Source organism: Ruditapes philippinarum, unplaced genomic scaffold (assembly GCF_026571515.1).
Source record: "Ruditapes philippinarum isolate M1 unplaced genomic scaffold, ASM2657151v2 ctg3901_1_1_1_1, whole genome shotgun sequence".
Taxonomy (NCBI): Eukaryota; Metazoa; Mollusca; class Bivalvia; order Venerida; family Veneridae; genus Ruditapes; species Ruditapes philippinarum.
This window is the reverse complement of record NW_026863972.1, coordinates 63,056-80,230: the sequence shown is the minus strand read 5'-3', so window position 1 is coordinate 80,230 and position 17,175 is coordinate 63,056.

The window sequence follows — 17,175 nt, the reverse complement described above, 5'->3', positions numbered from 1 at the left end:
TCTAAAGAAAATTACTAAAATTGAAGATCACGATATCAAACAATATGCACTTCTTAATAGTTTTTTATTTGTCTAGAACAATAAAAAAAATGTTTTAAATTCACTAAAATCTATAAAAGTATATGATCCCGTATTAATCTACAACAAACTCTCTATATGGAAATCAAACAAACTTTACAATACCACATATAAAGTTGAAAAATTAACTAATTTATGTTAAAATTTTGTATCAAAAGTGTAATTTTCCTATTAAAATAGAACGAAAAGAAAGAAAAACACACACAACAATGTGATGACAGTCTTATTGAGTGAAAAACTTTACAGCGTACCAATATGTTTATGTAATTAACTAAAATATTGACTTACCTCAGTCGTTTTATATTTCTTTTTGTCTTAAGTATTTTATATAAATCTAACAGTAGTATATGCGCATTAAAAATTTTGTTTAGAATTCTAGTTTCATTTTTAACTATTTTTAACCTACACTCTTATTTAAATCATTATTATAAATAGACCAGAAATTGCGTTTTACCTTTCCCATTATAAAATAATAATAATAATAAGCACCAGTCATATATACATTTAACAAATCTGTATAAAAAACCCTCATTTCTGAATTTATTTTTCTATTTTGTGTATGCTATAAAATTTTATGAATAGAATAGTAATCTATATGTAACAATATTCATTTATAACATTTCTGCACGATAGGGATACTATTTATCTACATATAAATCTATATAGAAATGCACACTGATACGATTTGATAAGTATACAAGAACAGTCATTTAAAAAGCTATAGTATAGTGCTGCCATTGCCAAGTGGTTAGTAGATCACTAACCGCATGGGTTTATACTTTATTAGGGCCAAACCGTTACTTCATTGAGGAAGAAATTTTACACTCATTACTCAGTGCAGCTTGGTTCGAGAGTGTGTCTATAAACTTATAGTTTCACATAATCGAACACAATCGAACAAAAATAAATTATGTATAAACTTTAGAAACGTGAGCTACAGAGTTAAGCACCTTTTGAGGGCTTCATGTATTAATCTAATAACCTTAATTAATCGAAGAAATATGTAACTGGTTAGGTGAGAGGGCGGAGAGCCTGTATTTGACAATATGTAACCATGTACTTATCAAGTCCATGGGATATACGGAGATATACAGTAAATGAAGCTGTTGGTGCGAATCAGGAATATTTTACCAGTTTGGAACGCTCATTTTCAGCAGGGAGTAATGCATATTCCATTAGAGGGGGTTCAATCTCATTGGAATAAAATAATCGTTTGAGCTCCGTTACTCTTCGCTGCGAGCGAAGGGTAGTGGAGCGTCAGTTAAGATTTGATTTTATTGAGATTGGAGCGGGTTATGCATTTTAATTATTTTCAAGAAGGGGTCAAGAGTTGATTATAATAATAACTAAAACTAACTTAACTTAATTACAAAATATCACAGGGTTTGACATTTTGACATAATAGCAATATCCCAGGGTTGGGTTGTGACCCCCCTCTACTCTCTGGATTTGCGCAAAAATGCTGAGAACAAAGCTTCCATGACAGTTATGTGCAGGGCTCATTTCCTGATGGTTTTTGTCAAACTTGTAAGCAAACGAATGATTATATATGGCAGTTTTTCTTTTATACAAGTTCCACAAATCTCTTAAACAGTACAGTACCAGATAATAGATATACTTTGTAAGTTATATTTAGACAACAAAGGAACACAAAGACGTTTATCACATATCTATTTCAGAAGAAATTAAAACATAACAAAACAAGCAATGCATACATAAAATACTACACATATGTGTAGAGAGTGTTTGTAATAAATTTACAGTTCATAATAAAAAGGTACAAATTTTCTATAAGGACAAAATACAATTGAAAGTTTAAATGATATTTTTAGTTTCAAAACTTCCTTCCGGTGAGCGGCGTCGTCTTATAGGGAATGCTTTTTATTTTGGCCTGTGGAAGGAGCAGTTATTATTAGCATTTAATGTCATGTTGTGTTAATTTGTTTTATTTTGATTCGTAAAAATCAAGTAAACAAATATGTTGTTATATTTGTATTTAATAACTTTTTTTCTGCAATTACTGCTGTCGCATGGTCATATAACTTTTTATGAATACTTTATCATTACTTTGCATGGCTTAATAAAACTGAGCCTGCAACATTTCATAATTTTGCTGTTTAGGGTGTTCTTTTGGGTTTCAGCTTTTCTCTATTTAAGGGGGAGTAACTCATGTTTACTAAATTATTTGTTCTTTTCTGTCTATCTTAGGTATAACTTACTATTTTTGTTGTATAAAATTTACCAGTTGTAAGGTCATCAAAAGCATAGAGGCCCCGAGGAGTGAATATTGATATACTTTTTTTACTGGCTTTATATACCTTAGACTGAATTTTCTAGGTTGTTCAGCTAGTACATACCTACAGGAATTCTAATCACTATGTGAAACTAATTATTATTGTCTATGTGTTTGTGTATAAATTGTTATTCAAATAATAAAATGAAAGGTAGAAAATTAAAGCTATGCATATAGATGCTCATGTCCATATGTTGAAACAGAGAATGGTTATCAATTTTAAACACTTGATATATATGCTGTTAATTATATAGTAAAGTCTAATGGCAGGTTAGAAATGGGACAGTATTTGTTACTGTAAGAGATATGCATTTAATGTTTAGACACCCATACAACTAAATCTTTATCATATTGATATAGACTATTTGAGATTTTTTTTTACTTTTAGATTATGAATTCCATCCAAGTACCAATGTTAATAGGATGTTATATTTATTTTAAATGGAAACTGGGAATTATTAATGTAATGTGCATACATGTGTATCGTAGTATATGGATATGATGAGACTTACAATATTTCTGTATTTAAAGTCTTACAGTTATGATGGAGGAGACTTATATTTAAATTTATCAATGATAATACATGTATTGATTAGTCTATATGCTATAGGCGTTTCTAGCTAGCTGTCTCTAATAGAATTAATACATTATAGTTTTCTTTCTAGTACTAGATTTTGAATTCCATCCATTAGTACCAATGTTAATGTTTATGTTAGGATTTTATATATATTTAATAGAAAGTTGGAATTATTAATGTTATGTGCTTTCATGTATATCTTAGTATATGGATATGATATGACTTAAAATATTTCTGTATTTAAAGAGTTACATTATGACATTATGAAATTATTATTAAAGGGATGAGACTTTCATTTAATGTTTGAAATGATAATACATGTATTGATTGAAAATGTCCTTAAATTTGGATCAAGCAATATAATTTATAAAGTCTATCAAAATCATATTCTGAATTGTTATTCTATTTTTTTTATCACATGTGCATAGTTTTAAAAGGACAGTTCTGTCTTATCAATGTGGAAAGGAGGGTCACCGGTCTCAACCTCCAGGTCTCCAGAGTCAACCAGAAAACAGACTTTTCATAGAGTAGATTGTTACTTGCACTTGAATGAATTTGTGCACTAAATTTTAAAGTGGGTGATTTGTGCCACATAAAACCAACAAAGTACAAAAAGTGACCGGGCGCCAAATGAAAATATGAAAATACAATGTACCACAAAGTGGTTCGTTTGTTGTATTTTCTTGTCTTCGCCAAGTGCCCCCTGATGCAAAATACAAATCAGCCTTCATAAAATTTCTTATCATTGAAAAAAGGTTAGTTTTTTATCCGTACAAAAAATTAGATATTGTACATGTATTAGTACAGTTATGTTCACTTTCAATTGACAGGTTATAAATATTGGCACAACAAATTACTGTCTAAGCCCTTTTTAGTAAAAATAATTATACAATATATTGTAAATGTCTCAAATTATTAAGTTTTAAGCACTTGTAAATATACTCACCTAGAATAGGCTATGCACTATAACGTCTAAGGAAGGTAACCAAAGTTTCAGAATTTAGTGTTCTACGACTGTTATTCAGTAAAAATTTTGTGTTCTGTGACCATTATTCATTATAGTTAGGCGCTTTGTTTTTGCGTTCAGTGACATTGATTAAAACGTTTAACTAACGAAAGACGTCATGGCTTTGACCATTTTCTTAAATTTACTTATTATTTCATAATGCAAGGACCTTTGGCCAGGAGAACCAGGTATATTCACGCCATATATATTAACGCATTTAATTAAGGCTTAACTGTCTAGTGTCCTAAACGATTAACTATTGTTTTTGCTGCAACGTTTAGAATGTTTATTCAGGTTTACTGAAGTATGTTGTTTGTTAAACGATTAACGGTTGTAATGTTCAAATTTATACTATTAAGATTGATTGTTGAGTATGTTTAGCATAATTAATTGGGTAAGATATAGAGGATATTTGTTTAGTTTAGTGTAAGATCGGAATATATTTCACCGAGTGAGCACCAAAAGGTATATTTCACGAGTGGCGCAGCCACGAGTGAAATATGAACTTTTGGTGTTCACAAGGTGAAATATATTTCGATCTTACACTGAACTAAACAAATTTTCTTTTTATTACATGCAAAGAAACGTTTTAAAAAGGCATTAAACCTAATACTGAATGAAAAGCGCGCCAAATAATAATACAACGTGACGTCATTTACGACGTCACGTCATTAAGTTGGTACCCAGTACTGTGCACGCTGGTATTTCACTGAAACAACGTAAGGGGCTTAAATTCAAAACAGTGAAATTATCAAAGTGGTAATTTCACTGTTTCAAACAGTGAAATTACCAGTTTTATATCACTGATATATTTCTATAAACCACCGAAAAGCATGTAATAAATAGAGGATATTTGTTTAGTTCAGTGTAAGATCGGAATATATTTCACCGAGTGAGCACCAAAAGGTATATTTCACGAGTGGCGCAGCCACGAGTGAAATATGAACTTTTGGTGTTCACAAGGTGAAATATATTTCAATCTTACACTAAACTAAACAAATTTTCTTTTTATTACATGCAAATGAACGTTTTAAAAAGACATTTAACCTAATACTGAATGAAAAGCGCGCCAAATAATAATACAACGTGACGTCATTTACGACGTCACGTCATTAAGTTGGTACCCAGTACTGTGCACGCTGGTATTTCACTGAAACAACGTAAGGGGCTTAAATTCAAAACAGTGAAATTATCAAAGTGGTAATTTCACTGTTTCAAACAGTGAAATTACCAGTTTTATGTCACTGATATATTTCTATAAACCACCGAAAAGCATGTAATAAAAAGGGATATTTCGCATTGCTTGTGTATGTTTACCAACTGACTGAATATTGAGCCTTCAAGTTTTTTTATTTTTTTGTGTATTCATGTCGATTTATTGTCAATTTCAGTTTTTACGGTCTTCGTGTAAATAAAGATACGAAATACCAGTCACAAACTTTCTTGGAGATCAAGGGCCCCTTACATATATAAATTGATATTTTGATTAAGACTATGAGTATGTAAGTTTTTCTTCTTCTTTGTTTTATTAAGAATTAATTTACCTGTTAATTAAAAAATCTAAAAGTATATGTCAGGGTTTAGAACTGTTCACTATTTAGGGGAGAAAATGTGTAAGCGGCGAGATAGCTCAATCGCTACAGCCACGGTACATTATTCTGTGGGTCACAGGTTCAAGTTCTGGTCAGGCTGAAAGGTGTTCTCATCCTGTGACTGCATATAACCCTGAGTTTAATTCACTATGCTCTGTAAACATCAGAAATACAAGGACACAAATCAATACAGTGGGGAAATGTGTTGTGGCTTAGAACTGTACACTATTAAAGAGAAAATGTGTGGCCGGTCGGATAGCTAAGTTTGTCTTCTGACAGTCAAGGGTGTGAGCCATGGTCAGGTAGTTTCAGTCAGGGTTTAGAAGTGGTTTTTCAACTGACACATGTTTTGTTCATTTAACAGATTGCATTAAATTTGAAATGGACAAGGGCAGTATTGTATGTGTGATACTTTTATATCTACAAAAGGCATTTGATAAGTTGATCATATTATACTGCACATGAAGAAGTTCTTCTTCTCCTTTTTCTTCATGAAACTTCAAGCTTCTGCCATAGGATATGTCATTTTAAAATGGTTCAAGTCTTATCTCTGATGAACAGCAGCTGGTGGATGTGGCTGGTATTCATTCTGCTACTGCTCCGAGTGCCATACTGTACCTATGATGTCCCACCGTGGTTCATTTAAGGTCCTCTTTTATGTCTAATATATGTCAATGACATGTCTGCAACCCTAAGCAATAAGTTTTTATTACATGCTGATGGCTCAGGTATCCTTGTATCTGGTAAAATAAACCTGAAGGAATTCTCTCTTATGGCATGAGTCTTATAAGTGATTGATTAATTGACTATAAAATATCTTTGCATCTTGGCAAGACAGAGTCTTAAGTTTCAACTTAAACTGCGCCTAGCCTCCAGGTCACTTGTAATTGTACTGCTATAAAGTACACATCTTTTGTTGAGTATTTAGGTGCAAAACTTGATCACATTTTTTGGCCTTTGATGCTTTGCATCAATGCTTTTCTTGTGCACTTTTTGTGTCGCCTCTACGGAGTAGTGGCGACATATAGGGATCACCTCTCCGTCGTCTGTCTGTCCGTCTGTCTGTCGGTCTGTCCGTCCGTCACAAAACTTGTCCGGACTACTTCTCATAAACTACTGGTGCAATTTCATCCAAACTTAAGTGGAATGATCAGTACCAAGTCTAGTTGTGCATATTGTCAGCATTTTCCGGTTCAATGATTTTTGTTTGAGTTATGGCCCTTTCATAATTTTTATTTTTAAAGTTTGTCCAGACTACTTCTCTTATACCACTTATGCAATTTCAATGAAACTTTACAGGATTGATCTGTAGCTCAAGTCCTTGCGCATATTGCACGGGTTTTCCGGTTGAATGATTTTTCTGTGTGTTGCCAGATACGCAAAAGCTTGTCCGGACTACTCCTCATAAACTACTGGTGCAATTTTATCCAAATTTTACAGGAATGATCAGTACAAAGTGGTTAGTCTCGTTGTGCACTGTCTGTCTGTCTGTCTGTCCGTCTGTCACAAAATTTGTCCCAACATGAAATTGGCCATCATGAGGCGACACATGTGATTACTGATCGCTCTTGTTTACATAATTCAATATATATCTATTACGAATACAAAGTAACTCAATGCAACTTAATGGTCTATTACAATAATCACTTTTGAAGGTATTTTCTGCGAAAGAAATATGATACTCATCCACTAAATCTTAAATGTTTCAGCACTGACAATATCAATGTTAAAGTTGTTTGTTAAAGGTTCATATTGTATGCACAATATGAATTATCCTATACGCTTTATTACACATTATTAATGTTAAATCGGCTTTCATTTTATTTTTATTTTCTGCTGAAAAAAACAATTCTTTGTTGTTTTAAACTAAGCATTTATATGCAAATGTTGTATATTTTTTAAACAAAAGATAAAAAATGAAAGTTAAATGCGGCAAACATTTCTGTTTCATTTTGAAAGGACTTCTCCGCATTTGACAACCATTTGTACACTCTCTTTTAGAATTAGTTATACTACCTATACACTGTATTTATATTGAACTGAATGAAATTTTCAACTGGCACCACAATTTAATTATTCTGATACAACGAGACTGACTTGCAAATTGAATATCGTTCTAATGTTCCATACAGAAGCGGAACAATCATTCGTTCTTTCATTTTATATCCGTTTTCAAAATTCTAAATTCCTTAGACTTTGTTTAATCCAAAATTGCAGATACATATCCTACGATAGAGCCAACAAAAGCACAAAAATGTTATAATGCTTTGGTTTCAAATAAATAATCTTAATATAAACAATAACATTTAGACCTTTTAACGCTTTCCTCTGTAATGTTCCTGATTTAATGTGAAGTAACAGTATAGTAGAAAACAGTACACAGCTGCAAACGATGAAAATCATTTGCAACATCTAAGATTTCGATATCGTAGGATCAAGGTCCTACACCCGTACGGATTATTTTTGTTCTAGGGGATAAGCACCACATTGTTCAATATGAATATAAAGATCTGAATTATTTTGAAATTCAAACGGTGTCTTGCCTACGATGGCCACAACATCAGCAAATAGTTTTAAATTCAAAGGTCAAACCGGTTTCAAGATTGTCTTGTAACAGAGTTCTTAATTTTCAACAAATAAAAACGGGATAAGTTATCTCTCCTAGATTGAGGTACATGTCAAAATTAAAACCATCTGAATATAACTAGACACACTATTTACTTGATGGTACACATTCTTTACCTTCTACTTTGAATACATGTCTACCTAGTTAATACACTGATAGCCACAAAACAACATATCATAGTCAATTGTGATTTAAATATTTTGGATGAAACTAAATTGAGCATCAAACGAATATGATAATATTACTTTCATAAAACATTTTTATTCTCTTATCAAGCGCTGTGATATATAATCTTTAAAAGACAGCTACTACTTCTGTACCTCTATAATTGTTTTATCACGCAACTGCTATGGTAACTGCCCGATAACACTTGCCTGATAATTATTTTTGATATCAGGTCAGTAACCTGATATCAAAAATAAGCCCCGCCCATTTTAACGGACTTTTTTCAATTGCTTATATTCTCATTTTCATATCTCCGCAGCATTTTTTTTACCCATAACCCATAACCCTATAGACTTAACCCTAACCTCAAATTAATCTAAGTGATTTTGTAGAAAAACATAATATATTGAAGAAATAATATTTGGTAAAATTCTAAAAAAAGCTGCGAACAGATTCTTAAAAATCTAAAAACAAAGTAATCCATTGGAAGCATTAATGACAACAAAATTACATGAACATTTTGCATATTTGATTTTGATTGAGTCTGTATATTAGGGGTAATGAATAAACCCGGGCGAAAGCCCCTCCCTTATTTGAAAATGACAAGGTTTGACAACCCCCCATTAAATTTACACATTGGACAATAGCCCCCCTCCCCATAAAAAATACAGGTAGGACAAAAGCCCCCCCCCCAGTCCATCTAACAAAAGCCCCCCGAAGGTTTATAGACCAGACTGATAACTATCTTCTTCCACACGCCCAGTGTTCCGGAACTGGGGTTATACTTCAAATAAATCTAAACAAGTATGCGCCTTTCACTAAATTTCCTTGATAACTTTGATAAGCGATTCTCTGAAAATATTCATTTACATTTGTACTGCACAATATATAATAAAGTAAACATAAAAACATTCATATCATCAATGAATTATATATACGAATTACACATTTAATCAAAATAGAACTTTTGTACCTTTTAATTTAAATCTTAATGTAAATTATCTTTTAAAACAATTTTATTTATTTGTTAAATTAAACATACTGATTTTGACTTGTCTCAAAACATCAAGTTCCAGATTTAAACTGACGAGATTCTCAATAACAATTGTTTGACGGACTGGGGGCGGGCTTTTGTCCTACCTGTTTTTTCTGATGGGGGGGGAGGCTTTTGTCCTACGTGTACATTTCATGGGGGGGGGGGCTTTTGTCCACTTTGTCATTTTTAGATGGGGGGAGCTTTTGTCCGGGGGGATTTTGTACTCAAGTGCAACATCCCTCACGCACCTTAGCACCGGCTTGAGCGTTACGCAATTCTCTACACTTAATAAAAGGCAAGCCTATAAAAGTTATCACAGACATCCGCAGCATCTATATTTAGTTAAATAGATTGTATTTGATTACTGAACAAATGAGATGGTTCCATTTTCCAAATTCTCGGGTACAATTAATTTATGTAATCGACAATTACTTTTCATTAAATACTATCCCGTTTGATCAGTGTATATCACTCGTACGCCGTATAAAAAAAATAAGAATACGTATAAAATACATAAAAAGGCACATGATCACTCTATCAAATAGTACATGTATCTGTTATCTCAGCCAACATTGTCCTTCAATGAAAAGTTACGTCTATTGGTCAGCAAATAATCGATGACCCGATGCACATCTTAGAGAAACTTGGTAAAATTACACGTCTCGCCTTACCTACGGTGAATTAATTTAACGTTAACATAAAGGGTTACAATGATCAAGAAGTAAATACAGTAACTATTATTTACTTTATCAATTAGGGCCGAAGTAGGCTTATATCAGGTGTATATTCAATAGCATTGGTGTGAGATCAATAACAATAAAACCTTTTTTTGTTTACCAACTAAGGTAAAAAGGTGACCTTGAACTTACCAAAGGTCTTAAACTTTTATATTTTGAGAAAGCTTATTAAACAAAGTAAGACCTTTATAAACTAATGACTTTTATCAAATTATTTGGCCCTCGGAATACAGTAGCGTCAACTATCAGGAAAAGATACACTTGACTTCTTTCGTTTATAGACCAACATATTGTCTTTAAAATGTTTAATTGTAGCAGTTACCATGTCATTGCTTTAAGATCATAAACAGAGAAGACATATCACAATAATATCAGTTTAAATCTACTTATTCTTTAATTTTTTTTCTGATGTTACTCTTGCAGTTAAACAAATCTGTAGTATGTTTGTACATTTGTATAATGTATGCAATGCATTTATTTGTACGAACCGGATATTAAAAACTTTTAATAAACAAAAGATGACATATTGGTAAGCACCTTCATTTCTTATTAAGAAGTACTTATATAGTTTGAAAATGTTATCGATGGTTAAAAGCCTTAATCCTGCTTCAAATTACTTCTGCCAAGGATCTATTTCTCACTATTTTCTTAAGCCATTAAGTCAGAATACTAACCACTCATGCTCCAATGCATTTATCTGGACCAGCAGTGGTGCAAGCTTGATTATTGAGAAATAAAACTGAAAGAAGGCAATTCAAATTCATTGGTTTTATTTTTTTTATAAAATCCTATACAAAATTCATATATATTTATAATAAAAAGTTTTGTTTGTGAGGAGTACATTAGAAATATCTCGCTTGCTATACAGCTTATTCAAATAAATAGGTATTGAATGAATCGAATTTTACGGAATTATTTAAACAAACAGCGCTCGGGATTGACCCTCACCAAAGACAAAACTCCATTGCATATAAACAATATGTTCTTAGTTGACCTTTATCACAGATATGTATGGTGGCACAAAGGTGACATGTGTGTGTTTTCATTTATCTCGAGACACTATATATGTCGTGGCCACGAGTTACTAAGTCGTGGCCCAAGATAAATATCCAATCAGATTACACCATTTATATGAATTTCCCTAATTTACTAAACATGTGCTATAGTACAAGGATGCCAGCCTGTAAAAGTGCCATTTATACAACTTATTGACTTATCAAAAATTTTACATTTAGCGTCACTGTGACCCTGATTTTTGACCCAATGACCTCGAAATTATTAGATGTCATCTACTGATCAGGTACAATGATCTTTCTGGGATAATTAACCATGGCTTATCCTTTCTAAATTATTCATCAGACAATGACTTTACCTTATAGGCTATTTACTGTCCATGGGCAATGTCCCTTACAAATAAAATAAACCAGGACTTATGCCTTCTCATGTTATCGTATAAACAAGGTTAACGGGCCGTTGTACGTACAAACTGACCAATTCGATCACAAACTTGCAAATATCCAGAATTTTATAGCAGTTGTCAAGTGCCGTGAGGCAGCTGTTAAAAGTTGCCCCGTACTTTACTTCAGTGTTGTTAAATTTTGTGGTCTTTCGGGATCACTGATGCCAGCACTATTAGGTGTTGAGAATTGAGAACCGCTCGCCGGTGCCAGATGGCATGAGGGATGTTGCACGTATTCATTATCCCTCATGTACAGACTCAATCAAACCGAGTCTGCAATTATCTTGTAATTTTGTTGTGATTAATGCTTCCGAGGGATCACTTTGTATCCAGAATTTTATACTTCACAACAGCAGGTGTCAAGTTCCGTGTGGCAGCTGTTAAAAGTTGCCCCGTACTTCACTTCAGTTTTGTTATATTTTCTGGTCCTTCGGGATCATTGATGCCAGCACTATTAGGTGTTGAGAATTGAGTACCGCTCGACGGGGCTAGGTGGCGTGAGGGATGTTGCACGAATTCATTATCCTTCATGTTCAGACTCAATCAAACCGAGTCTGCAATTCTCTTGTACTTTTGTTGTGATTAATGCTTCCGAGGGATCACTTTGTATCCAGAATTTTGCCAAACAAAGAGCTATAGTCACAATTAATGTCTGATGGGCCTTGGAAGGTGTCTTTCTAATATGATCTAAAAGACAAGATCAAAGTGAATATCTTCAGTATTTTCAAAGATTAAAGTTGTATGTAAAAGTAAGTTGTTCAGTTTAAAATATTCAGAATATATATAGTGTATTCTGGTTGGTTAATTATCTCGTGGCCATGACTTAGCTATCTCGTTCCCACGACTTAGTAACTCGTGGCCACGACATAGTATTTCGTGGCCACGACTTAGCTGTCTCGTGGCCACGACTTAGTAACTCGTGGCCACGACATAGTATCTCTAGTAACTCGTGGCCACGACTTAGTTAGCTATCTCGTGGCCACGACTTAGTAACTCGTGGCCACGACATTGTATCTCGTGGCCACGACTTTGCTATCTCGTGGCCACGACTTAGTAATTCGTGGCCACGACATTGAATCTCGTGGCCACGAGATAAATAAAAACACAAACATGTCACATTTGTGCCACCGTAGATATGTCATGTTGTTGGTTCGATTTTTTTCTGTAAATTATAGGATTCGGTACTGTCCAATTATCATATATTTGGTTATTCTAAAATGTCAACAACAACATATGTATATTAGGTTGTAATATATGTTATGTAAAAGAATTAATTGAAAACTGTAAAATGAACGTATTATGTTAAAAGGAAAATCTAAATAAACGGGCCTGAAACGTGGTTAAAAAAACAGGATTCGTTACTGTCCAATTATTATATATTTGCTCCTCACACTTACATGTAAACAAACTGTATATGTACGTGTAGCTTTGTAATCAAAGCCAAAGACAACTGTGGCAATATGTAATATTTTCCTTCGAAGCAATCAATCAATCGTCATGTTCATCTAATATATTTCAATCAGACTGCTTTTGCGTCATTTTGCAAACGTGCAAACACAAATGCTAGTTCCTTGAGCTCTACTGAGTACATAAAAGTAGTAAAACACAGCAATAATAGCGTACTTTCTCTACAAAAACTAAATAGCTTTTTAAATGATAATTCACAAAATCCGACAATCAGAATTGTCCACCGGCAGAGTACCATGTGTCATTATCATTGTTATTCATTTAAGAGAACAAGCAAAGCAATGATGCAATGCATCAAATGGCGTCCACGCAAAAAATGCAGCAAATTAAGATGAACAAGTAGACAATATGATGACAAGATATACGATTATAAGTCAAAATTAACTGGAAAAAGTCAGTAAATTATGGTAAATCTTTCAATATATTATATTTGTATTTTTCCTTATCATTTTTTAAACTATCAATCAATTGAATAAATCATTTGATTTAATTTGTATGTTAGAATAATTCCTCAGCATCTTCACTAAAAATGAATTACAAATTAAATTAAATGTTTCAAAGTTGATGGTGTCATATTAATACCATAAAAATGTACCTTTTTACTCACTTATTGTATATATTTATTGTTTTTATTTCATATAAATACAATGAAACATGCTATTGTTGTTGGTGGGTTATTTTTTTCGAATTGTATGTTTATGTATAATAATAATAATCAATTTTGAGAGTTGATATGTGTTTATTAATTATTGAAACCAAACTAAGTGACAAAAATTCATTTTGAAAAAAAACAACTTATTTATCTGTAACGATATCAACAAACATCTACTTCAAAACCTGGAAAGACCGGACAATAAACGTGTGATACTATGCGACGGTCTCTAGTGAATTCCGGTCAAAATTGACCGGGAGAGACCGGGAATTACAAATAGGAGACCGGCGAATAGCTTTTCGGACTTTCACAATGTTAAGGTCATCATTCTATTTACAGCTTACGGATACATGTACAACAATAACAAACCATGTACTACAAAATGATTCATAAAAAAAAACCGAAGAGCGCGATTAATTGACGGAAAAGATTATTTCATTTGAATATGTTTGCATTGCGAAATTCTCCAGTTGCTATTCATTGTTCTCAACATTTCATTTTTGATAACAAAAAACCCTCATACCAATCGGAATGATCGGCTATTATGACCGACGAAAAGGCCCTAGAAGTTGCTGTCGCCCTTTCACCCCATAAGGGGCGCCAAAAATTGTCTATAGCTGGATTAGCACGCTCAGCGTCCAAACGGTCTGAATTGTTTGTCCATCTAGTAAGGTTGTCATGTCGATTTCAATCAATACTAAATAGCTCAATTTTTTCGTTTTCTATATCCATATAGTTATCTTCCGATATAATGTCGGTGTTTTCATCATCACTATCGTGCTGGTGATTCAACAGGTCGAACTCTGTTATTTCTACATGTACCTTTCTATTGTCTGTAATTTCAATGACATATCCTTATCAATAATGATTACTATAAAGGGCCTATTCAATGCTACAAACTCAATATGATTGTATAGATGCAAGCTTCAATTCAAGTATTCTGATAATTTTAATAAAAAAATAATTTTCTTTTACACATATAATTATTGCCTCCAGTTGAATTTTGCAAATCAAATTAGATAAATGTTTGAATCAAAACTTATCCTTAAACTATTATGGAAAAAATAATGAAATGTTTTTTTACCGTAACATTTTAAGACGGGACATGTAATGAGCGTTTTTTATGATTATTTCCCTATAACAATGATTGTTTTATTGGGTGCGTTCAGAATATTCCCAATGGTACCAATACTAAATTAAATGGTCATGATTGGTACCATTGGTTAACAATTAAATTTTTACGGATGCATAAGTTGTAGCCAATTTAAGGTTGAAATAACTTTTTGTTTGTTCAATACGCATGAACTCGATTAGAATGGGATTACAAATTCAATCAATCCGATACAAGTGTCTGTGGTATCACAAACACCACAAGTCGTTTAAGGTTTCACATCGGCAGGTCCTTAATTCATAATTTCACCCTTGCCATATTTAAATGTTTAATTCTGGATAAAAGGCGGGTGGTAGGGGGCGCGGAGGATAGTTTGCACTTTACAGTATCGGCTTTGAACAAGCCCAGTCAATCCGAGTCTACAACAGTTTCAATGTTGTCGTTTTGGACCCTCTTTAAGGATTATTACTTTGCATTATTTATATGCTAAATTGTAAATCAAAGTAATGCGTCGTTTTGTGTAACAAATTGTATTGTTGTGTTATTTCATCCTGATAATTTTAAGATCTAAATTGTCGTTTTTGATTTTTGCAAGGAAATCGAGTCATACATTTCATTAAATGCGTTCTCACGCTTCTGCAAAGTTATAACGAAGATAATTTACAAGGAATGTATAAACAATACATTCTAGTTATTTCTTTCTTATTATTATTATTTTCAAGTAGCTGACTTTCTTCGAGTCATTGTGTTACATATTAAGATCAAACAAAGACCGAATTGGTCCCTCTTCTTTTCTTAATTTGTGCCTTTTTCATAAATAATGGCACACTTCTAAATAATTTTAAGTCACCTTTTCAAACTGAAACAGAAACAATATGTTATGGAATTGCATGTTATTATATATTATTGTCAACAATTGAAATAAAAAAAATATCAAAAAGTAATAACAAGAGATTATCTGCGTGTGAAATGACATAAAACAAATAAATAACTCTGATTTAAGAGCAGAAAACTCAAACTCAAAAGTGGGATGACTCCTAATGATTCTGCCTAAAATGTTACTTTTAACATATTCTAACAACATGCTAAGTTTAAAAATATATATTTAACAGTTTTATTTCTACTTTTATGAAATCCGAAAGAAATGTTTGTGAAGATACAAATAGTCGGAGCAGCTAGCCGTAATAAGAATGTTATCAAATATTAAGCAAACCAATAAATGCTCCTAGTTATATTTCAATTATTCTGTATCTATTTTACTTTAAATTTGAAGATCCTTATTTACTATCAAAAGTATTCAACTGAAAACTAACATTGGAAGTGTTTGACAACGAATCTACCCAAACATGATAATCCGTGTCTCTTTGACAACTAGTTTCATGATAAAGCATTTACCTTGCAGTCCCAGCACTGGACTGTCAAATGTCGAGCATGCTATTTTACCGTTCATCAATTTGGACTTGAACTCATTAAAGCGCATAGTGCGTTCCCCGCCACTAAAACCAACTTTTCGGGACCAAATGCATGTTGTCCATCCGATGATGTCAGGGGGAGGGGCATATTGAATGCATTATAACAACAGTTTTTGCCATTTGATTTGAGGATTTAAATTAAGAGGATAACATGGTTGATTATTGATAAATATTTCACAAATATCGATTTTTTAGCAAGTGAATAATTTCAGTTCATAACACATCACATTACCAACTAAAACGTACATATACCTTTATCTTTGTAGATGCGACGTAAATCGACATTTCTTCAGCTAATTTATTTTGTTGTTTTTTTTTTGTTTCATTTTCAGACTCTACATTTTCATAAGAGCGCATGGGAATGCTTAATACGCAATTTTCTTTAAACTGTTAAAACGGTAACTAAAAAAGACTAATTTGACTTTGGTATGCAAGTCATACAACGCTTGTTTCTGAATTATAACAATAAACGTCATAACATTGAGTCTTTTGGGGGATTCCAGAAATTTAATTTTTAGGGGGAAATCGGAAAATATACTCTGAAAATCTATTTTTAGAAGAAAAAACAGTGAATAAACTCTTCTGACCTGTTAATTTAATAAAAGCTACTTCTAAGCAAATCAGAGAAAGGCATTTTAAAGCTATTTACATATGTAAAGATTACATACTAAATCGTTTGATTGTGTTTTCAGGCCAATTGTTGCACTCAAAGAACATTTTAATCTGATTGGCAATGTTTTTTTAATGTATGTGATAAAAATTATAAAGCTAAGACTAATCCTATAAAACTAAAATAAATACAATTGTGATATAAAACATATATATTTCGGTATCTATATGTATATATGAAGGCAGGATAACTGAGGATTCCCAACGCAAACACATATACGAACGGACACACAGT